This window comes from Camarhynchus parvulus, chromosome 5 (assembly GCF_901933205.1).
Source record: "Camarhynchus parvulus chromosome 5, STF_HiC, whole genome shotgun sequence".
Taxonomy (NCBI): domain Eukaryota; kingdom Metazoa; phylum Chordata; class Aves; order Passeriformes; family Thraupidae; genus Camarhynchus; species Camarhynchus parvulus.
The window spans coordinates 19,931,741-19,956,596 of NC_044575.1; the positions used below are offsets into that span (position 1 = coordinate 19,931,741).

Sequence of the window (24,856 nt, forward strand, 5' to 3'; positions counted from 1 at the left end):
GGAAGTCAGTTATAAGTTTGATGGAACAAAGTCTTCTTGTTATTTCATTCTGTAGACAGCATAGCTTACAGTATTAACTCCAAAATTCTCACCAAATTCCACATTAGTCTCTACTATAGAAAATTCTCTGTTCACACTTGGCTCAGGAATATATGAAACTTTGGCAAGTAAGACAAGTAAAGTCTAATATTCCATATTCATAAATGAAGGAAGCTGAAGAACACATTTAGCAAAGTGGAAAGGAGGATGCATGCCAATAAGTTCAAGCAAAGCACTCCTAAATAGAAGATTAGCTTTACATTTCTCACATGAGACTAAACCCCATGAAAATCTGATTTCTCTTTTCACCTTATAAAACCTTATTCATATCATGTTTTTTAATCAAGAAAAGTAGAAAATAAAAATATAAAAAAATACATCTATCGTGAATGGCTGTACATCTTGTTTATGCAGATTTTCTAATTAAGCTTCAGCTGTCATTTGAATGTCATCAGCCTGTTATACTGGGACAGTGGAAAGGTCATCAGAAAAAAATTTCTGGTGGCATTTTGTCTAAACAGAACCATTAGAAGGAAAAAAGCCTTGGAGTGGTACAGAAGAAAATAGCGATGAAACCATACTTCACAAACATGGAGTTAAGAAAGGATGCAACGCATGATCTGATTTTGATCCAATGCTCAAGAGATTCAACAGCTATCACTCTCTGATCACCTGACTCTGACATAGCAGAGGCACAGCAATGGTGTCATTGCTTTGCACAAATACCTAAACCCATATTTTCCACTCTTTTGCTGCTAATCAGGTAAATAAGAAATTTGATGCAAGCAAGAATGATCATTGATTTCACTCTACAACCATCCAGGATGCACAAAGTTTATATGCAGTTTGAATTTGTTATTGCTAACACAGATCAATCCAATTCAGTGTGCAAGCCTTATTTTTCACTTTTTTCTTTTTGGACCATGATGCCTTTTTTTTTAAACTACATTTTTAAATGATCAGCAATTCTGTATCAATTTCTACTTTTAGAGCCCTTCTTCCTCATACTGGTAATTTTAAATTTAACTTTTAGCTGCAGCAAAGGAATGCATTATGGTGGCTCCCATATTTGTTGCTAGTGGATATCTGACAACATTTATCATTATTGTGGAATTCAGCAGCTAGTTGCAATGCTTAATATATGCTTAGAAGAGATCGGGACAGGAGAAATGGGAAGATCTCTTGCTTATAACTCAAAAAATATTGGACTGCGTGTTGCCAAAACTTTAGTATTCCTAGCAAAACTAAATAGGGATACTTATGCCACTGAACAACATTTTCTGGTTTAGCTATTAATCCCTTGCTATAAAAAGGGCTACTTTATTTTCAAGGTAGTGTATGGAGCTGGAGACAGGACCATCCTTGCATCTCTCTATGCAATGTCCATACCTAAGACAGCTTTTCTCTGTTTAGACATTTTAAGGCAATTTTCAATTGTAGTATCTCAGATTCTCAAAGAACTATAAATATGTGCAATAATAAATTCAAAGTGGAACTTTCTGTGGAGAAAATGGCCCAGATTTCCAGATCAAAGTCAATAGGGAAGAGGTTCTACCCCCTGCAACTTTCTTAATGCTGCATCTCTATGTCTTTGTAAAACTGGAATAATGATCAAACAGAAGCTGCAAAGATAAATTACCTACTCATTTTCACTTATACTGCTTCTAAACGTGAAATTTTGCCATAGAATCACATTTTTGAATGCAATATTCAGGGAAGTTGAACACTTCTGTGTTTCTTGGTTATTAAAAAATTAACCCGTGCACTGTCATTTTTGTTCTGATGTAGCATATTTTTCTGTATTCATCAGAGGCTCATTGTGTACAGTGCTACTTTGTGTATCTAAAGGAGTGAATGACTCTGAAGTCAAATACTCTTGCATTCATCCCAGTAAAAAAGTTTTAAAAGAAATAGAAGTCAATAGCTGTAAATCAAGAGGATTAAATATAATGCTTCCCTCATTGCAGCATCTGAATGATATAGACCTCTCTTTTATTTTGGGTTCAAACAGCTCTTTTCATAAAATATCAAAGGCACTGCCATAACATAACAATGTTAGAAAACTATTAGAAATAATATTATAACAAGTATAATAATCAACTTGGCCAATATAAAGCAATGCTGTAATATATTAGAAATATATTCACAGTTTAGTTCTGTTAGCTGCTATGTTCCATGTGGCATAAAATCAGCCTTGTTTGCACTGCTCATTTGCTTTATATAAAAAGTGCAGGTATTGCCCTCAAAATAATTTGCAGGTTTTTCTAAATCAGCTCAAATATCCGTGTGACTGAAATGAACAATGACTTACTGGATTACAGCAATCTTCAGCCTACAGAGGCACAGAATACCCAGGTCTGCCTGGTGATGTGCGTTTCCTCTTTGCCATCTGCTTCTAAGCAGGAGGAACAGAGAACTGTTTTGCCAGAGGGAATTCCTTCCCAAAGGCTGATACTTGGCATTCACAGTTCCCATAAGAATGCTTAACAGAGAAGCAGGAAGCACTCTCAGCACTGGTGTCTTGAGGTGCATCTCCTTTTCCACTGCACACACCCCTTTTCCTTTCACCTCTAGCTCTGTGGACAGCCCTACATCTCACTGTGATGCATCTTGCTCCTGAACATAAGACAGGCTTACTCAGAAAAAAGTTATACCTAGCAAAATTTGAGATTAATTTGGGATTTCTTTATGTAAAGCAAGCAAACAGAGCATTGCAAGATAAAAATAAACCCCAAAACCCACCATAAATCACCATTCTATTCTAACCTTACAAGTAGGCTTCATTCACATCCCTCATGCACATTTCTTTCAATGTGCACTTGCTCAAAGGCCACATAGACATGAATTCTCTCCCTTCCCCTCACTTTATGAGGTTCCACAAGAATAACTTCCACCCCTGCTACTTTGAGTAGATTATTTGGGTAGATTTAAATGTCCTGGGAAGTTCTAGCTGCAGTCAGGTAATTTGCGTATGTAAGGTGTATTCATCTGCTTTGTTAATAGTCATATTTCCTAATCCAGATTGTTCAACCTTCACTTCTTCAATCTTTCAGATCTCAATAGTTTCATGATAAATATTACATCAGACACTGGATATAAACAAAAGATGTTATGCATCTGATTTCTGGTATGTTAACAATTTCTCACCGAGGTCTCACCTTCTACAGCAGATGCAAATGTCACCTCAATAAAAAGTGATCTACTTGATGCATTTGAGAGTAAATTCTTTCCCTCCCCTTCGCATTGCTTAAATATGTTCTCTTTTGCAAGTAAAAGTTTAAAGCAATTTGAAGCTGATCTTTTGTTATCTATCAATTTTATATTGCCAAATCAACAACTTATGTTTTCCAAATCCCCAACATGTCAAGGGAACAACAGGGAAAAAAATTCTATTTGGTATTCAGATCAACTCTTCCACACCCAGTTTTATTCTACTGTAGTAAAAGCAAAATTTCTGTTAAAGGAAATGTTAAAAATTGCAGGACATAATTCTGGAACAGTACAGGAACCACAATATTCAGAGGAAGGTACCTGAACATCCAGTTTTACAAAAAGTAAATATCACAAACTGCTCTCATTCAGTATCAGATGACCAGTTTTCTGCTACCTATCACAACAGAACTTGAGAACTGAAAAGGGAAATCATAATTTATCAAACTAAGAGGAGCATAACTGGAAAGAAGTTACATAATAACAGAGAAAAAATAAGAGAAACAAAAGCAGATGAACAAAGCCCAACCCTACAGAGATGAGGAAAAGTAATTTGAGAGACTGAATCATTGGCAATCTGACACACTAAGGGGACTAGCTTTTCAACCATTTTCTAACGAAAGAAGAATTTCACACAGTAAGTTTAAACAAAAAGAATATGAAACATAAGAAAACTATTATAAACATTGTTATCAGCTGTAGAGAGAGCAATTTAAATGGCATTCAGTAATGCAGGTGAAGGCTGTCTGGTAGCTCATCCCTTTCATATTTGATTTCTCAGATAATTTCAGAGATTCAATGGTCTATCCTTGTCATGTCACAGGCTTTAGCCCTTTTCTGAAATATTGAAGGAATTGCTGCTGTCCTGTCTCTATTTGACTCTTAAGGGTTATTGACTTTGGTTCTGCCTAAGGGTTCTTTCTTCTAAGACAAAACCTTGAGATCTCTCGGTGCTTTCTTGCCTGCTAGCAAGGGATACTGCCAGTTTTGCATGCTCATGCTTTGTGACTGTAGTCTTCTTAACCTCCAGCTGTGTAGAGCTAGTTTTGCCCACACAGACATTCAAGAGACAAGCTTTGTTCTAAGCATGGCTATGGGATTTGTTAGGTGAAAGTCACTTCTGTTTTAATTTGAATATTTCATTTCTTCTGTTCTGTTTCAAACTCTGGGGCATGCCTCATTTTCAAATGGAGATTTTCATTATGTTTAAGAACATAATTAATTCTGAAGCTGTATACACTTCCTTAATTTGAAAGGTTTGGACTTTTCCATAAATCATGGAAGACAACTAGTTCCTCAGCTGTTAGAAAACAGGAAACAAAATCAAGCCCTGCATTAACTACTATGACTTTACTCTAAATACCCTCAAAGGGGCACAGTGACTGAAAATTCAGACCCATTAATCTTAAAATGTACCAAAAGAAAATATTGATCAAACAGACCAGCAAAATGCAGCCACTTGTAAACTGACCAGCCAAAGAAATGCACAGAAAGGGTTCTATTTGCTAGGACAATGTGAAACATTTGTCATTCATACCAGAAGCAGAATCTGGCCAGAATTCAAGGATACATACTTATTACTGATATCAGATCAATATCACTAGAGTCCAATGAAGATGAAAGCCTCTTACTGAAAATATAAATTACCTTTTAACATCAAGATCTCAAGTTATATTAAAACAGCACTCTTATCTTCTCCTACCTTCAGTCCAAATGGCATTTCAAGAATAGTTCACATGAAACACAATTTAAGCAGGGAATCGGAGACTGAAACATCAATCCATTAGGTTTCCTATTTTTCAGGAAGTTTCAAGAGTGGAGAAGTTCCAACTTCACTTAATATGTTGCAGATGAAGATATCACAATGACATCCCCTCTAATTTCAATTTCTTTCCCCTGTATCTTGAGGGGTTGTAATGTCTTTTTCCAGTGTAAAGCCTGAAATACAAATGATTCTCTATGGCACTGTTGGATTCACAGAACCATAGAATATCTGAAGTTGAAAGGATCGTCAAGTCCAACTCCCTGTTTCTCACAGGACTACCTAAAACTAAATCATGTGACTAACAGCATCATCCAGATGCTCCTTGAACTCTCTTGGGCTTAGGGCCATGACCATTTCCCTGGGGAAGCCCGTGCCAGTGATCCAGTTCCCAGATCTCATTCTGCAGAGCTGCTCTCCAGACTCTTCCTGTGATTTGTACATACAACCACACTGACCTGTCCCCAGTGGAGAATCCTGCCCTTGCTCTTGTGGTTCAAGTTGCAGAAGTTTGTGAAAAACTGTTGCCTGTGAGATGGACTCACAATGGAGAAGTTCATAGAGAACCATCTCCCTTGGGAGGGACCCCACACTGGATTGGAGGAAGGATTCCTCTCCATGAGCAGTGGCAGAAACAACCTGGGATAACCTGGTCATAACCCTTATTCCCTGTCTCCATGCACTGCTGGATGTGAAGAGGTGGAGCTGGGAATGAGAGAGGGATGGAGAAGCATGTTTTTAAGATTTATTTTACCTCTCATTATCCTGCTCTGATTTTGGTAGTAATAAGTTCAGTTAATATCCTCAGTTTGAGTCTGTTTTGCCCATGATGGTATTTGGGGAGTGATCTCTCCCAGTCCTTATCTCAACCCATTAAATGTTCTTTATATTTTCTCTCTCCTGTCCAAGGGTGGAGGGGATTGACAGAGAAGCTTTGGTGAGTACTGGACATCTGGCCAGGGTCAACCCCACTACACTGCTCATGCTGTGTATATTAGTATAAAGGCATTTTAAATGTGCTCAGCACATCATTGAGCAGACTGATGGACCTGCTAGCACACCATCCCATAAACATCGGCATGCTACCCCCAGGCTTTTCACTAGTGAGCCTGGTTTTATCCCTTTCTCGCTTCAAATTTAGTTTAAAGTTCTTTTAATGACACCTATTAACTATTGGGCAAAGATCCTTTTTCCCCTTCAAGAAAGGATTATCACTAAAGCATCAGCAAAGGAACATAACAGAAGTTTCATGAGTCTGCCCACAATGTAGGTAGAAAAATGCAACCAAGACGCCTGAAACACAGTAAAGGACTGGCACTGGGTCCTCTGGATCTCAGACCAGTTCCAACCATAAGCAAGCTATTCCTGTCTTTTGTTTACAGTAAAGTATCTAAGACAAATTGGTGTTATTTTTTGTGAAGACTACTGGGCCCTTACTAAAAAAAGCTCCATAAACTCATTTCTACTAGATAATAGAACACCAAATTAGGTCTGGAGAAGCTAGGTTTTTGAAAAGTAGATCATAAGCTGAAAACTATCACATGTATAAATGCAGGAGGCAAGGCCTCTATTCTAGTATCAAACCTTTCTTCTGTGACAACTTTGTGAATTGTAGCAGTAGATTCTCTGAACTGTTTTAATGAATGAATGTCAGGGAGCTGGAGGGAGCTCATCAGCAGCAAAAGGAAGGTATTTCCCAGACACATTTGAAAGCCTAACCTAGTATTCAACCAGCCAAAACATCTATACTGAGCAAAGAAAAAAAATTCCCCTTTAAATGATATTTTACGTTTTTTTGGTGTCTCATGAGATGTGGGAATAGATCTTTATGAAAACTTTTGCATCAAAAATCCCATTTTATTTTCTACCAGTGTGATTTTCCATTGTTATTTTTCTTGCACTCTGCATACATTAAGGCACATTAATAAAGGGAAGAAGCAAGGCAACCTGTCAGATATTTCAAAACATACCATGGGAAATGATTGGTTTAGGATGAGTGAATAAAATCTGTTTGTTCAGCAAACTTAATTTTAGCTGAGAACCAAGAAATGTGTGTACAACATGGACATATGATAAGTTAACTGGGCTCAAAAATACACTATATAGCTGGGCTTTTGGGACTGCAGAAAATGTTTGATGCTTCATGGCTCAACTTTCAACATGAAGGAGAAAGCATTACAGTTACTCTGAGGGATGACACATTTTTAGTTTGCACATTCTCTTGGACTTCTGAAATGCTGGGAACAAAAGCATCCATAGTTAAAGCTTCAGGGTAGGAAGAGAGTCTCCACAAGCACAGTAGCCAAGATGAGATTGAAAGAACCCAATAAAACATGATTATGTACTTCTAAAAATTCAACTATTAGCTCTCCCAGTGAAAGAACATTTTACTCTGCTAAATTGTTATAGGGCTTATAGCCTGGCATTTTCAGGATTTTAATTCCTATAAAAATTTTTAATTCCTATAAATTTCTTGGAAAGTTACTGTAAATTCGTGATTTTTATTCTCTAACAGGTCCACAGGAAAACAAGAAAACCCCTGTAAGATAGAGCATTCAAATTCTCTCTCACACAAGGATGGGAATTGAAACTCAGCACAGTTTAAGAAACTCAGGAAAGATATTCAAGGGATGCTGTATGAAGAGTCAGACAACAACAAAGGTTTGTGCTCCCCTTCCCTACCAGTGTGCTGCCACGCATCCCAGCACATCCGTGGGGCCTGAAAAGCTGACTTGCATAACAATAGCCTAACGTGAATTACCTTTTCAGTAGGTTTACCGTCTTGGGAGGTGATGTTTCTCCTCGTTTCCCAAACTACCCCTGGACCTTCTCATCCTACTAGCCCATTGGAGACTGTTCCACAGAGCTGCCTGGACCCCCCCACAGCATCCACCCTGTGGAAGAAACACAGATTGAGAAACTGTGATGCAGCAGTTACATTTTCTCTATACATAAATTGATGACATGGAGAGAGAATAATTCAGGTAGACTAAACCATGATGTAGAGTTGTCACACACAATCTGACAAGGGAGGGGAGTTGTAGGATTACAGTGCCCCCTCAATATATGTAGGTGTGGCAGAACTGCTGAAGGCACAGTTATTTCAAGAAGACTTTTAAGGAATAAATACAAACAAAGATTTCAAAGGCAGCAATTAGTCAATAATGTGATCACCTAATCTTACAGATGACAACCTTGCCTTGCCTGTTGGAAATGCCTGTATTTTTGCATACTTAGCAGTAATAGAAAGGAGGTAGTTTCTTCTGTATTTCTGTAATAAGTAGCTTCATCATACACCATAGAGGGCAAGGTGGTTGAATTCAGGTCTTTTCCTGTCATTAGTGACAGTGAAACTTGTCTGTGTACACCTCTTGAGGGCAAGACACTCCTTCCAGCATTGGAAACTCTCTTCTTCTAGAGTCTTATATGCACACCATAGAAAAATTAAAATTGAAAAAAAGTTTAAAAATCAATTCATTTGATAAATAATTTTCAATTTATAGCCTCTATATACTGCATCAAATTTCTGTATCAGTAATAAGTAAAGATTTAAAAAAATAAAAATGCATAAAATTTTGTACCTTCAAAACAGATGGGTATGAGATATAAAACAGGCATTTTTAAAGAATCTTTTTAAAAAATTGTTAATTTGCAAAGGAAAATAAATTCTACTGTCTCTTGTTTATGACAATTGAGTAAATCATGACTTCAGATAACCCATAAGTCACTGATTCTGTTTTTCAAAGACCTGCCTGCTTTCTATTCCTTTGGCCTTGGCTGCCTAGCAACCTCCACAGAGCTTTCTTAGTCTATACTAATTCTGGAGAGTTTTCATTTATATATTTATTTATTAGAATGTCTATAAGGAGGATGCAGGAACAAAGAGCTGTTTGTTCCTTCCTTCTAACAGTGGATTCCAAACATGTCATCTCAGTGTCTCAGTGAAGAACACAGTCCTCAGTTTTGCAGAGGTACCTGCCTCCTTGATTTTGCTTGGGAAAAAGCTGTTTCTGTTAGACAAAAGCTTAATCTCTGTAGAAAGCTACTGATGTAACAGACACTGGTATTTCTTGCCCTCCCTGTTGGTTTGATTCATTGATAAGTTTTTTCACCCTGGATTCCTAGGTGCTTATGTTAGGTTACTGTGCTCATGCAGCCTGCAGATCCTCCTTAATATGAAGACAGTTTGTGCTACTGCTCTGGGTCACCAACAGTTCCAGTATCAACCAAGCTCTAGAGGGAAATGGAGACTAAAGCTGATCTGCTGTGTCTGTGACTCAAAGCAGGACAATCTGGAAGGTTTGGATGGGACTGCTTGTTATAATAAGTAGTTTGAAACGGGATATGGACTGTCTTTCCCTGAGCCAGCCATCAGCTTTGCATGGAAAAGACTACTTCCTCAGGGGTTTTTCTGTTGGTTTGGGGTTTTTTTTTCCTTCATTATAAGTGCAAAATTGGGGATTTCACAAAAAACATCTCTATGCTACATTAAGAAAATACACATTCTCTTGCCAGTTCTATTCAACCAGCACTTTGCAAATACTTTATGCCCTTATCAACACAGAAATCTCCTACAATCGAAAAGAAGGGGAAAAAAAAAGGGGATAGAGGAAGAGATAGTCAAATATGTGCCCTGAAAGGCTTAACAGGCTCTCTCAAATGATGTGGTAAAGAAATGCCAGGTATTCGTAGTTTGCAGTCACATGGTGAGGATGTAGGGTTTGTGTCTCACTACTTCCAGCCCTGAGCTCAGACAGAAGAAGTTGCATTTACTTCTGGATCACTCTGACGCCTGAAGCACAACAAATCAATATGTCTTAAGATATCTCAATATACCTTAATCACTTGATTCCATTTTTTTTCTGATTAAGTTGACCTTTAGCTATGTTTTGTCCTTAAAGGAAATGCAGGGGATTTGTGACAGAACATAAATCTGAAACCAGATCTTTAACTTCCACTCAATTTCTTACCAACAGGGCTACATACATAAAGATTAGGTTGTTATAAATTGTAGGATTATGGAAGCATTTTTAAATCTTGGTGTTTACATATACTTATGAATCAGTAAAAACTTACTCCAAATTCAATAGGAGGGAAAGAATATATATTTAAAAATATTGTAACAGGCAATAAAAATATTGGTATATTGGCAGGGTGGTATATCAGTGTCCAATTAAATAAGATAAAAGTAACAACACGAATGATAGGAATTATTCAAAAATTACCTGCTGGTTAAAAGAATGACATTTTGTTGAGCAACTTACAAACAGTGAAAATACTCATAGAAACTAAAATAAGCAAAACTATTCAATAAACAAGAGGAAGAAAGTTACTAGAAGTAAACAGAGTTCTAGGATTCCTTTTTTCTATTCATGGACTAACAATAAACAATTTTTTCAAGTTCCTTTCCCACTGTCATTCCACACAGTAATGTAAATTTGTAGTTAGCAGCAAATATCTCAATCTGTATTCCTCTGAGTTATTGTAATACAAATAAATTCCGAATATAATCCAAAATTAAGTAGTTGCTTATTGAAAATGAGTTTCCATACGTATGTTCATTTTTCGCAGAGCATGATTATTATAGCAAAACTTGAGCATGTGGTGTTTCCTCCCTTTACGAAGTATGATCATAATTACATATGTTTTTAAATGTTAAGTCAAACTCTCTGAAAATAAACCTACTGAAGAGTACCAGAACCACAGACTCACATGTCTGTTTTCTCACTTACTTTTGTGAAAAATCTGCTTTTAATAAGTTCAAGGGCATGTAAATAGACAATAGAGAAAAACTCCTTCATGCATTTTCATTTAAGAAAATGTATAATAGGGTTTTCTACAGAATTAATAAAATTGAACTATGCTAAAGCAGCTAGAAAAGGAAATTCAACCAGAGAAAATGAACTTTCTCAGGGCATATGGAAAAATAAGTTCCATGTAGTCCCATTCAAAATTTCAGATACTATAATTAGGTACTAAATCTACTACATTTACACTGGAAAACCTCACCTGCCATGCACTTATGCTCCCAAAAGAAGAGAATACTAAAAAGAGATACAATCCTCCCTCCCTTCCTCCCTCACTTCCTCAAGAAAGAGATGCAAAATGCCTTCAGTTTCTGGATATGGACTACAGAAAAATGAAATGCTAGGGAGGGTGTGGGAAAAGGTAATTACAAAGGAAATGAAGCTTTAGTGGGAAAAAGAGAACAAGAAAATTATCATCAATATGAAAGTATAATCTTTGCTTGAATAACTAACTCACCAACGAGAATTGCAAGAAACCTTTTCAAAACAATCAATATTATTATTCCAACACTCAGCTCCTCATTCCAAGTGCACTGATTTTACTTCAGACTTAGGCCAGTAATTGATCAAAATTTGGCCTAAAATATTTAAATATTTTCTGACAATTCATTATGGCAATAAGTAAGAAAAACTCATTGAAGTTATAACTGGGCTTTAGTGATTGTTCTCAAAGCAGCTATATTTTTATAGATTGCAAAGACATGAAAAAATCTGCAGAAAAAATAGTATTTATTAAAGAAAGACTAAACATAGTAACATATGCTACCATGATGACAGTAAAGAACATAAATAAGCAGAAGAGAAAAAACAGTTACCCAGTTCCTGCTATTTTTAATAAATATCACTAACAGGGTAACATTCAACTGCCAAAAGAAAGGAGGTTGTTATACTCTGTTACTACGTCTGGCCCTGAGTTGCCATTCCAGAAGAGCACAAGTTTCTTGTAGATTCAAGGCCTTATCTGCCTGCTCCTGGAGTCTTGGGTAGCCTAGGATGTGTGAAATAGCATTAGATTCTGTTATTTATGACTCTGAATCACTTGCAAGCTGTTAGTAGAAATGTGTGTGAGCTCTGGTTACTTACATGTTAAATAACAAGAATAAAATAAATAAAACAGAAAATCATAGTGTGCTATGCCCACATAAGACTTTCACCTCAGGATACAAAGAGAAAATACTAGAAAGCTCCTTAAAGAAAGGTGTGTGTATACAAATTCTATACTGGCAGTAAATATAAAGAACTTAGAGCTAAATCTCACCTCTGACTGCTGACTCACTGTGCAGTAACACAAGCTACTGGTGTTTCCTTGATGGCTCAAAAAGGTGTTCTTACTAGCTTTCATTCCCTTCAGTTTTTGACATATTCTGCCATTTCGGAACCCTATTTTATTTAACATGCTTAAAAGAGCAGAACTTCCTTAGACTTCAGAATTTGCCAAACCTCCAAAACCCTGATTATTTATGGCCAAGGTCATAACTATGTTTTTTCCTGATCTTTTATCTTAGTTAAACCCTGAGTAAGAATTATTCTCTTGCATAAAACCTGTACTTTCTATATGTACTGCACTTCTTCTTTTTCTTCTTTCAAGAATTCCAGATGGAAACAAACCAAAGAATAGTTGTATGCCTGGTAGCTAATTATTTTAATATTTCTGCATTGAGTTAAGCAGATGAAGATTAGGTAATTCTGCACGGCTACCTCTCCAAAACCAATACAAATAAGGTGCACCTTCTAAATTCTAAAATATTTTTCTCTCTGATCAGCTGCAGCAAAGATATTCACTCATACACTATTGATTGGAAACGTTTTTGTACACCTAATCAATAAACGAGTTAATATGTGTTAAACCAATCTTCTCCACTATTTGTCTTGCTCAGCCTAACTAATACAAAGCTGTGAGTGATTCATTTCAGAGCAGCAGTACAGTGTGAAAACCAGACTGGTGTCTTTTTAATGTGGGTATCTGTGTGTGCTTACAAACACAAAATGTCATTAAAAATATTTTCTCCTGACAATATTTCCCCCATTTTAAGATCAGTTCTATTGACTCTTAATAATGGTCTCCAGATACTCATCTGACAAATGGCTGTTTAATTTATTTTTTACTGTGAAAGATTTGACCTGGTTTGTTCATCTATAAATACACATTTTTGTACTGTAGACACAAATATGCATTTGTTTTAGCTTTCATCCCTGCTGTGTTTGTATAACACAGTAGGATATTCACAAACAGAAAGAAAAGAGATCGAAGAACATTTGATAGTGTTTTCTAGCATTTTAAATACAGAAAAAAATATGTGCCTACTTCATCAAGTGCTAAATTCAGTATGGCTGAAATGAAACAGAGACTGGGCCAGGGAGAAAAATAATCTTCATGTTAGGTGGAAAAACAACCCATGTTGTCAACAAAGCAACAGGATGAATGCTACTGAGTTCTACTGAACTGATAGTTTTAAACTTATATTCACCTTCCCTACTAGTATATCTGATGCAGCTGCAGCTTAGCAATAATTATAAGGAATTTTGTTATACCAGAATGTAATATCATCAAAAAAGTCTGTGAGGATCTTTATCTCTACAAAAAAAGGAAGGTGACCACCTTAACAGATCTAGAGCCATAGAAAAATTCAGAAAGCAATTCTGAGTTCCAGAGTCCTATTTTAATCACAAAAAGACACAAGTCATAATTTTTGAAGTGCAGTTAAACCCTTTCTTTCAGTTTTCAAAATGAAAACTGAAATTCTCTATTGTTAGTAGTATTATTAATGTTATTATTTATGTGAATTATTCATATTTTCTATTCTTCTGCTGATGTATATGTTGCTTATATCAAAACTTTACAAATCTTTTACCTACTTAATACTATTTTGTAGTGTTTTCAATAATTACTTAGAAGTGAATTTATGTAAATGAGTTTCAGAAACAAAGCATGGGAGACAAATGGCTGCCACTAAATAACCCTTGAGATCTGTTGTGATCCAAACAATTTTTTAATTCTGTTAAATGAAAGGAATTACAGGATGCTCCTACTCACTAGTTCATGTGGATACTTCCTAATTACAATTCATTTCCCACATCAGAGAGTTTCCAAATAAAGAAAATTTCAATTATATTAATAATGCAAAAGACCTACTCCCTTATTTAATCTATTTTCTGCCCTTTGTACCCTCAAGGTATTGTGAAAGAGACATCATTTGCTGGTGTTGCACATGGGAAAAAAACTTATTCCCTGAGTTATCAAAAAGAAAGATTTTGAAAGGTGCCTGCTTTGTAGCTGAAGAACTTCTTTCAGAAGATTTGAAGAATAAAATTTATCTTATACTAATGAAGAAGGTGATTTATTTACAGTATACATGCATAGTCACATATCATTGTTACTCTTGAGGTGAACATAAGGTGGAGACTTACAAACAGGGACTGAAGCACAGCTAATATTATGCCCTGCAACATACTGAGTAGAAATAGCTGAGTCTTGCATTGCTGCAAGGTGGTATGCACTGTTACCAGCAAAAGAACAGGGAAAAATCCCCAAATTGTTATTGAAAACTGAAAAAAACCCCACCAAACAATTGATGTAGAGCCATTAAAGATCAAAATATTTTTAGTGCTATTGCAACAGTGTAGTCTACTAGTACAAAGCAAACCAGTTTAAAATGTCAGTTGCTTTCTTATCTGCAAATTGTTCATAAATTAGTGATGTATTTCTCTGCTAATAATGATATTTTCAAAAAATTTCCAAAAATAAATACAGCTAAAAGCAATTAAAACCTATAAATTACAGATTGATTATGTGTCATTGGTCATCTAGTACAATGCTGATGGTTCAGATGGGATGATCCAACCTTAACAGCTAGAAACAGGCAAGAAAATGTTTGAACATTTCAGGAAAAGAAAGTGAGGCTTTAAATATGAAAAGGACATAATTTTTTTTTTTCCTTTAAAGAGAAGGTTTTTTGGAAATTACATTCAGTTTAAAACAAGTTCTCTTCCCTCTGAAGAGTAAAATGAGAATAGTCACCAGATCTCTACCAGGAACATTTGCTTCCTGTTACACTGATTACCAAGATGTGAAAAATACCATCAGTTCCAGCTCAATACTCCAGTTTTCCAAAACTGTCAAAACTGTATTCATGCAAAAGAAGTATCCACGGAAGCATAATGAAACAATCTGATAGAAAATGGCACAAACGACCACAGGCAGTGGTGCCCAGTTTATGAACCCTCATTAAGAAACATGAACTCAGCTTGTATTTCTTTCTCTCCAAAACATGCAGTGCCCATTTTCATACGGTAAATTTGGAATCAAATAAAATTAGTAACCTGTAGGCCTTATAAAGTCTCAGAGCAGACTTAGACTTTGTAAGCAGGTTATCTGATTAAGCATTTTAGGAATATTTGCAAGCAGAATTTCATCATCTCAAGTATTAATTTCTATGGTCTGGGAATTACAGTTGTACCTGAATTAATATCACCTTTTTATTGCAAATAAAGAATGGTGAAATTTGCAGAAATATCCCTTTCACATTTTTTATTTTTTTAAATTCTACACTTAAATTTAGTCAAATTTTTTAGATACAGTGCAATGAATGTGTAATAATCCATAATATTTTTTAAACATAATTAAAAGTGCAGAGTACCCACACATCCTAGGGAAAAAAAGTTTGGTTATTTGAAAGAGCAGCAGGGCAAACTTTTTTCTTTTGAATATAATCTAGTAGATAAACTACTTGCAAGGAATGAGGGATACTCAGTTCAATTCCTGCTTCAGTTTGAACTGAAGTTCTTGCAGAAAAGAAGTTTATTTCACAGCACTAAGGTTGGAAAAGACCTCTGTGGTCACCAAGCCTAACCATCAACAGGCGCCACCACAATGCTCACCATAAAACCATGGCCTCAGCTGGCAAAACCACATGTCATTTGAACACTCCCAGGGATGGTGACTGGGATGGAACCACTTCCCTGGGCAGTCTGATCCAATGCTTGACAACTCCTTCTGTGAAGAATTTTTTTCTAATATCCAGTTTAAACCTCCCCTGACAGAGCTTGAGGCCATTGCTTCTCTTCCTGCCACTTGGTACCTGACAGAAGAGAAACTCCCACCTCACTACAACCTCTTTTCAGGTGGTTGCAGAAGTGATAAGGCTGACTTCATGCCCCTGAAGCAGAACCATGCTTGCTAACCATGTAAAATTTCTGGGGACAAAAGGAAAAGAGGGAGCACACAAGGTGGCAATCTGGACATGGGAAGATAGTTCTGGTTCAGAACTGGGTTCTGCTTTGTTTATTTGGGATTATTACCATAGTAACAAGATCATATTAAATGTACCTTCAAGATCAGTAATCCAAAGCTGGTATGGAAATCAATTTTGGCCTTTGTAGCCTACCTTAGACACTGCTCACCAGAGTATTACAAAGACCCTTATCTATGGATATTAGATACAATATATTGATCAGTATATTGAAATACACCCTAGAAAACAGGATTGTTCTCCTTAACAGCGCACTCATGAAAACCTTTTGAACAGAGCTGAAGAGATTTCAGCTCAATTAAATCTACAGTAGACAAAACCCCTGCATGTATTCTTGCCTAGTCATATTTCAAGAAGGATGAGGACAACACCTGACTGAGACCTACCAAATGTTTAGCCTCCCCGAAAAAAAAAAACTGTTACAAGTTTTATCTAAATTATTTTAGGCTACAAACTTTATCACTTTTTGAATTTCTGTCTTGAACATTCGTAACATTTTGTATGAAAGGCCATTTTTATCCAAGATAAGGGAAAGTAAAAAAGGAAGGAAAAAAAAAATCACACCTTGTGTGACTGCACTTGTCCAGGGCTGGACTATGCAGGAACTTGTGAGGCAATTTCTCCACAGGAAAAGGAATTGTGCTGCACCACTGCTTAACTTGTCAAGCAGCAGCACACATTGACCAGGGGACCAAGTTTGGGACACAAGATATAAAATAAACACTGGACCATGTTTTTTGCTTGTATTCAGTAACATAAGGAAATGCACAACAATTATACTGAACTCCTGAGTGGGGTGGAAAGAAAAAAAGTAAAATAACGCATCCATAAACAAATAGTTACGGAACTTTGCAAACATGTCAAACCACAACTTCAAATGGCAATTTATATTGTAAAAATTTCAACAGGTGTCAATGTATTAAAGAAGGAATCTCATTTTTGCTACAAAACTGAGTAAAAAACAAACAAACAACAACAAAAAAAAACCCAACAAAAAAAAAACCACATAAATTTGAAATTTGATAGCAAATTCCTATTCCTGTGATTTCTCCCCTTTCTTCAAATACTCTTTAGAAATAAAATTTAGTCTTTGTCTGAGATCCAGTACAATCAGTCTAACTTTCAACTTGAGAAGTAGATATTGTACCCAAGCAACTAAAAATCCCTAAGAAAACTCACAAACCCAGCAAATTATGCTGCTATCAGACTTCAGAAATTGGAGTTCCGAAATCATCATATTTTTGACACATCTTTGTCTAAGATGGTGGGTTTAGTAGTTTAGAGAAATATTAAATTCTCTCATAAAGAATTTCAGACCTCCTCTTTCCAGATCATTCTTCACACACACTTTCCCTGATTTCCCCTAGCCTGTGGCCAAAATCTCATTGCAGATGAGTACAGCACCCAAGCTCCTGACACAGCCATATGGAGACAGTGATTCCAAAATAACCAGTTCTCCATCTATTCTCTTGTCAGGGCTTACACATAATTATCTCTAAAGTCTGTGTTTTCTACAATTTGAATCATGCAATACAGTCATGAGGTGAAAACTCATATTTTGTTGACTTGCTAATTAAGAAAGTAGATGGAATACTTGAAGCATGTATTACTAAACTTTTTTTGTTGTTAGTCCTGTCAAGAAGTTTAACACAATTTGTGAAAGCTTGGAAATGCTAGCTGTTGCATTTTTAGTCATATTTATTCATTAGAAAAATCAAAACTAAGCAAAGAAAATTGGCATATGGTTCTGAAAACCAGTTCTAGAATGAGATGGAAACTTGCAATCCCCTTAATTTCTATGCTTAAAGAATAATCAGTGCAGAGAAAGAGTACCTAATTTACAAAAATTCATTCAATTCTTTGCTTATCAGCTAAGGTAGTCAGGAGAAATGTCATTATACAAAACTGATGTTTGCTTCAGCAGCAGAGGGAATGAGAACAGAGCACTTTATAAACACCTCCAAGGAATTGATAAGGGATGACTGCTGTTATCGGCATCAGAGGCATAGACAAGGAGCTTCTCACCCGTTGCTAATGCCACAAGCTATCCAATCACTCCATCCATAATGACACCCACAGGAAAAAATCTGGGACCACACTCTGCGTGTCTTCAAAACATCCAGCATGGAGCATTTCTTCCTCCTAAATATATATTGTAAAAGAGTTTCTAAGGAACTATCAAATGAATTTATATGCTCATAATTCAGTGGATTCCTGACTGCTTGCTTCTTTCAATGGCTTAGAGTTGCTAGTACCTAGAAAATTTATTTTACTTCAGGTGAAAGAGTTCTCTTGTCTGTGTAAAAGAAGGATGCAAATTCTACATTGTATCTTACTAAGTTCCAGATGGTCACAGACAGCAGCACAGTGACAAGCATAACCTTCCTGAGTAATCACAAATATGCTAATAAAGTACAGCATATACAGCATACCTGGACTGTTACCTTGACTGACTTTCTATCTGTGAATTACTTCTCAGAAGTTAAATAATTGTTGAGCTAGCCCATGGGTTTATTGCTTTTCTGAATCACACATACAGCTAGCTAATGGTTCTGATTCCCATCCTAAGAAATATGCATAGCACAGGAAGATTTTGCTGTTCTGCAGCCATGGCAGAGCTATTTAAGCAAATGAAAATGTCTCCTTAAGAGCAGGTTTCTTTCTGTGCTTGTTCGCATCGCAGAGAAACAGAGCTAATGCTACGCTCCTATGAGTGCTTTATGCATTCTGACAAACCAAACGAGGTTTGTCAGGAGAGGCTCTAGGCAGCATGGAACTGCTGCAATTTTACATCTCATTGATTACCACAATGGGAATTGAAAATGGTTCTCTGCTTTCAACATGATATTAAAAATACTGTTGCAGAGCTCAGAAAAATATGCAGGTCCTTCAATGAGGGGACAACTTTGTACAGCATTGTTTCCTCTTGAATTTGAGTCAGGCCCATCTGACCTTTACAAAGGCTAATAATAAAGCAATAAGGTGACACGCAGTAAAGCATGTCATTCTGTGAGTCGTTCTGCAAGAGGATACATGAAACAAAAAGGCAGTTCAATACCCTGAGGCTTTGGGGATCTGCTTGTGTTGTGGTGTGTGCATCCTGTATACTGCTGGCATTACACAGAGTATGTGGGAACCCACATGTCACAACAAACAATACTAAAAGAACAAGGCCTAAAAACGACTGTAAGAAAATTAAGATTTATTATTACTGTCACACTGTGTTTGTCATTGGCTGGTTTGATGTTTTGGAGAGGTTTTCTATGAATTTTTCAGAAGAATTATTATTGCTTTTATACAAAAAATCTGACATCTCTTCAGTTCCCATGCCTTCAGTGATTTATTTTTGCTGGATCCAGCAGTCCCCATCTACAGAACGTTACCATTTTATGAGGGACACACTCACATTTTAACCACAGTAAAACAACCCCAAAAGCACAGAGAATAATCTACAGTGACAGCAGTAGAAGTTTGTTCTACTCAGAGATTGCAAATGACATATGTAGTACCATGTGCTAAGCAAGCTGTGACAGTCACTAACCCTTTGAGGTGCCTAGCAACCCTCAGCAGCATTCAGGAGGAAGAGAAGGTTCTCAGCACTAAACAGAATTAAATTCCTAATAAAACTGTTTACTCAGAATCCTAGCAGTCCTCAATGGTCTCTAAAATCAGGCAGAGGGAACCATATTTACCACAAGACCAAGTCGTTAGTTACTGCAATTGCAGTATCAAAACCAATTTCATTTAAAAAGGAAATCTCTACATTTAAAAATAATATCAGGCTTATAGAACTTCTAGTGGACTGGTCAACCAACTGGGAATCAGAAAATCAGAGCTCTGAATTTCATATCTTTCTGATATTTATACTATATAATATCTATATACAAATATCTATGCCAATGCTTTACATTTACATACAATTCAAATAAATTTTTAGCACACACACCATATAATCAACAATTAGTATAACAGGCAACCTAATCAGTGGAGTTTGAAATTATACAAAAATTGAAAACCAAGTTGCAGTAAATTAATGACATCTGTGGTATTCCCGGCTGTATATCCAAGCGCAGGAAGTCGGATGCAGAAATTAAACAGAAGCATTTCCAGCGACTCACGTTAGGACACCCTGGGATCCATGTATCAGCTAAAACTAAGTCTGTACGATAAAGAAACGTACCATTCAATTAAAAAAAAAAAAAAAAAAAAAGAAGCAAAAACTCAAATGTCACTCCAATACTACCAAGCAGTCAATAACAACTAAGCTATGTGTGAGGACAACTAGTAGTTTGATAAATAGCAGAACAGGAATAGAGAATCCCTCTCACAGACCAAAGGTAGCTTTTGAGAATTCACAAATATCTTGTTCTTGCTGGACAATAATGTGATAATAATAAAGGCAACAGTCTGCCTAGAAATCCAGTAAGTAATCTCAGTAATCATCTTAAGAACATTAAAGACTAAGAATAAATTTGTGTAAAAAAATATTGTCTTGGATTTCTTGATCCTTTGATATAAAGCAAGATAAGGACAAAGGAAATAAAGCCAGAGAAATTATATGGTGATGGGACAAGCCTCCTGATCACACTTGAAAAAAACTATTTTTTCCAGAAGAGAAGTCATCTGCTAGCCAAACCCAGCAAGCATTTAATTTTTCTGTAATAAGAAACTCACACAAAACTTTGTGATGTGTACAATTGCATCTGTGACAGCTGTTCTTATCTACTGGTAATTGGTCTGCTGGAAAGGCATTAATATGATCTTTAATACTAATGGAATCATTATCACCCTTGGGTTTTTTAATATATGCATATATAACCTATCACCTACTACTTCATTTGGTGATGGTGCTTCATAGAACACCCACTGCCAATTTTTCAGTATAAAAGAATATATTTTTCTGTTGTTTTTGTTTTGCACATGTCATATACCTACATAAACTTTATAATACCAACAGCAACTTATTCTGAAATACAGATTATTTAAAATAATAAAAAAGAAGTAATTTATAAATTTCAATTAATTATATTAATCTCTAACACCAATAAAGAGTTTTAGATTGGCTATTTGTCAGCTGGCCTCAGCTGTTCCAGAAGGTCATCAGCTGCTACAAAAGGCCTGACCTGATGATAGCAGTCACTGAGCGTTCCGTAAAGAGTGAAACAGTAATTTCATTAGTATAGCTCTTACACAGAGCAGTATTGGAATACCATAGAACCACAGAATGGCTGAGGTTGAAAGGGACCTCTGTAAATCATCTGATACAAAACCCATTCTCATGTCCCCAGATGCAGTTGCCTCTGGCCCTGAACTAGTGCAAGGGGTTGTTCCTCCTCAGGTACAAAATTTTACATCTCTCTGTGTTGAATTTCATGACGTTCCTGTCAGCCCATTTCTCCAGCCTTTCAAGATCCCTCTGGATAGCAGCACAACACTCTGAATATGCATACATAACACATTCTTGGGTCACTTGTTTAATACATTGCTAATTTTGTGACCTCACCTATTTTTTTCTTTATTTCTTCCTGTGAAATGCAAAAACATTAACACTTTCCCCTTCTTGTGCCATTTATTGAATCAATAATATATGCATTATGTGTCTTTTCAGCAGAGACAATTTTTTCTTAATTTCTGGGAAGTATCTATCACATTACAAATGCTGCTATGAGAAAAAAAACCACTGCAGGTTGGGTCTATTAACCTCACAAGTAATATTCTTCATCTGAATTCATTAAATCATATAAAAATGTGATATAATAAATGAAACATCTCTAATCTTATCTTGGTGCTCTACTGAAAGTCTAGGAGGTCTAAAGGACTGAATTATAGCCAAAGGGATTTTTTGTTGTTGTTTTAGCTGTTAGATATTTTTAAAAAAAAATAAAAGAAATAAACTAAGGCACTAAAGTTCTGATTTTGAGTACCCAGTGATAGAAACCGGATGGCCGGAACTTCAGGGTTACTAAAGTCCCAGTGAATTCAAAGTTAGGCATCATCACTGTTCTGTAAATTCAGACTCTGCAGGTATTTAAACTTGTTTACTTGCATGCCAACACATCCAACACAGAATATTAAATAATGTATGGCAATCTACTCCTCTGAAAAAGGATTATGTAATTTTAACCACTTTCTAAGAAGAGGAATGATTGTAATCAGTGAAAAATCAATAAAATATCTCACCTCATAAATGGATTTCTACAGAATTTTTAAGTTCCATTACACTATTATTCAAATTATTTTGTATTTAAATGAATAAAAATTAAAGTGGGTATTAATTTTTTAATAACTTTAAAACTTTAAACTACATATGCATTGTTAATACAGATATACTGAATCTCATCTATGCTGGATTAGTGGCAGTCTCAGTGTACAGAAAATCTCCAGAAGAATGATTCAAAGCTAATAGACAAAACTACAAATTTTCTCTCAAATTTGCCTTCAGGGAAGAGGGAAACCAAAAACTTGTCCTTTGCCCCAGCTCTTTTCCACTGACAAGGAATGATGGCCTCTGAGGAGGAGATACTGCCAATCACCACAGCCTTGATCATGTCTATGGCTGATACCGGAAGGCATTTTGGATCCAAAGCATTATTGGATGACAAAGAAATTTTGCCAGAATATTTCACATTATCTTAGTCCATTGTCTCCTTCCTATACCTTACATGAGTCTGATGCAATCATGGGTGCCAAGTCACCCTAAGTCTAAGCAATCTTGCAGCCAAAATTATAATAATGAGCAGGATATTCGGAGATGAAAGAGTAACCAGAAAAGCTCATTTTAGGACAGATTAGTCCAACACTACTAAATAAAATAAAAAATATATAAAAAAAAGACACAAACAAAAAGCCCACATGATTTTCTGAATATCTGAAGGTTACAGATCTTGAGAAAGAAAATTTAGCTTGATACAGCAAGAATGAAATGTCAATAAAACAACAATAGTATGAAATGAAGGTAATAAGCTGAATAGCAGGAAAACACTTCATGAGACTAAAATCTATCCAATAGAGACATAATTCTGTAAGGCAGGAACATTTGGAAATAGAGTAGACAAAGCATGAGACAGCATGAAACAATTGTGTACTGATGACATAGAAGGCTAAATCATCTATATTTGCCTTTTTGTCTTTGAGATTACTTCTTCTAGTCAATCATTCTGGAGCACCACTACATTTTAACACCTCTGTCTTTCATTTTCTTTCTCCCTTCCTCTTCCCTTTGAAAGCACTATTAAAATAGATGTGACCTCATTTCCCTTCTTTTTCCTCTGGCTTTAAAGGAACAATCTGTATAATCACTATGTTTACTCAAATGTTTTCACATTTGGTTCTTTATATCTGAAAACCTATTTTAAGGAACATCTGGACATAGTGTTCAACATTCCTCTCTCTTAAAATGTAGTTTTCTGTAGTCACATGTTTTTTATAAGGTCACCTATCACAAAAGTCAATGACCTTATAAAAAAGTAGATGAATGAGTGAAGAAAGATTTGGGCTGCAGAAAATGTTAAGTATCATGACTGTTTACCACAAGCATACATCCATATACAAAGTTCATTCACAAAGAATAGACTAAGGCTCTTCCAAAGAGAGCAAAAAGCCTAGAAGCCTGCAAGTATTTTAGAGAAAAGATTTAATGTTAATACAAGTCTAGAAAGTAGCATTCAAAAGCTCTTGATGACAGAAGAAAATAAATGCTTCTCTCTCCTTGTTAAAAAAAAACAACTCAAACCAGTTTTGACTTTACTGGGAAACTACTTCAAATACAAGAGTATCTGTACATAGTTGTTGAAATGCTCTATATCTTCTAAAGGGGATGTGTCATGAATTTCTATCAAGTTTTTTTTAAATGTCAAAGAAAAAAGGAGGAAAAATACAAAGATAGTTACTAGTATCCTAATAGCATATTTTCTGCCAATAGCTGCTAGTATTTAATTTATTTTAAAGAAGTTATGCCTCTTATGAAATGCTTATCACTTTTTCAATACCAAATTTATCTATTTTCAGTCTCTTGTAACAAGTATCTGAAATAAAAGATTTTAGTATCTCCATCCTCTCAATATTGTCACTATTACACTCAGTGTTAAGAAATGGAAATTTCATGTCATTCAATAAAATGCCAAAGTTTTTTGGTCCCAATAAAAGAAATTAAAAAATACAAAACAAAAACATTTTATTGAGTTTGATTAACTTGATTTTGACTTGTAATCTGCAGTCGGGGGATTTTGAAAAATCTTCTACTGCCTTCTGTTGGGGTACGCGCAATAGAAGAATCTTCATATACAGAGTTGTTTAACAGACTTCATGTATTTGTTGTGCAAGAGAAGGTTCTTTTAAAGGAAGTAAATCTTTCCCCATTTGTTTCTTCATGTAGGACATAATTTGAATTCTTTTTTTTTTTAATTCTCAGCAGCTCTTATCATCCTTCTCATTTCAACTCCAGGAAAAAAAACATTTTTGGTTGATGGTCTGAAAGTATGATTTAAACTCATATATTTCACATCCTCTAATAAATTAGTCATAAACACTGGTGAAATTGAACAATTGGCAGAATGGTCTGAAGACACACAAGAATGGAAAAACAGGGGTTCCACATATCTGGGACTGTGTGGGTAAGAAGATGTGATAGAAAAGTTCACTAAATAAAACATATAAAAATTAAACAAATAAGTAACAAATAAGTAAATACATATGAATAAAGTAAGACAAATAAATAATAAGTAATAACAAAGTAAAACATAAATAATTTGTGGTACTACAGTCTCATGCCCCACTGATACCTTGTGTAT

At 35.7% G+C, this 24,856-nt stretch overlaps 1 protein-coding gene across 7 annotated transcripts in view; it reads right to left on the reverse strand.

Annotated features, from left to right (window-relative positions):
- Window positions 1-24,856, reverse strand: part of LRRC4C (leucine rich repeat containing 4C) — a 204,158-nt gene that overhangs the window by 45,861 nt on the left and 133,441 nt on the right. For 2 of the 7 annotated variants that reach the window (XM_030950584.1, XM_030950590.1), the window contains exon 2: window positions 7,773-7,905. The exons of 4 other annotated variants lie outside the window; for them this stretch is intronic. The gene's annotated coding sequence lies outside the window, so the exon portion shown is untranslated. Of the gene's footprint in view, window positions 1-7,772; window positions 8,863-24,856 lie in introns of those variants that run through there. One more of the 7 variants, XM_030950585.1, reaches the window with a different exon arrangement.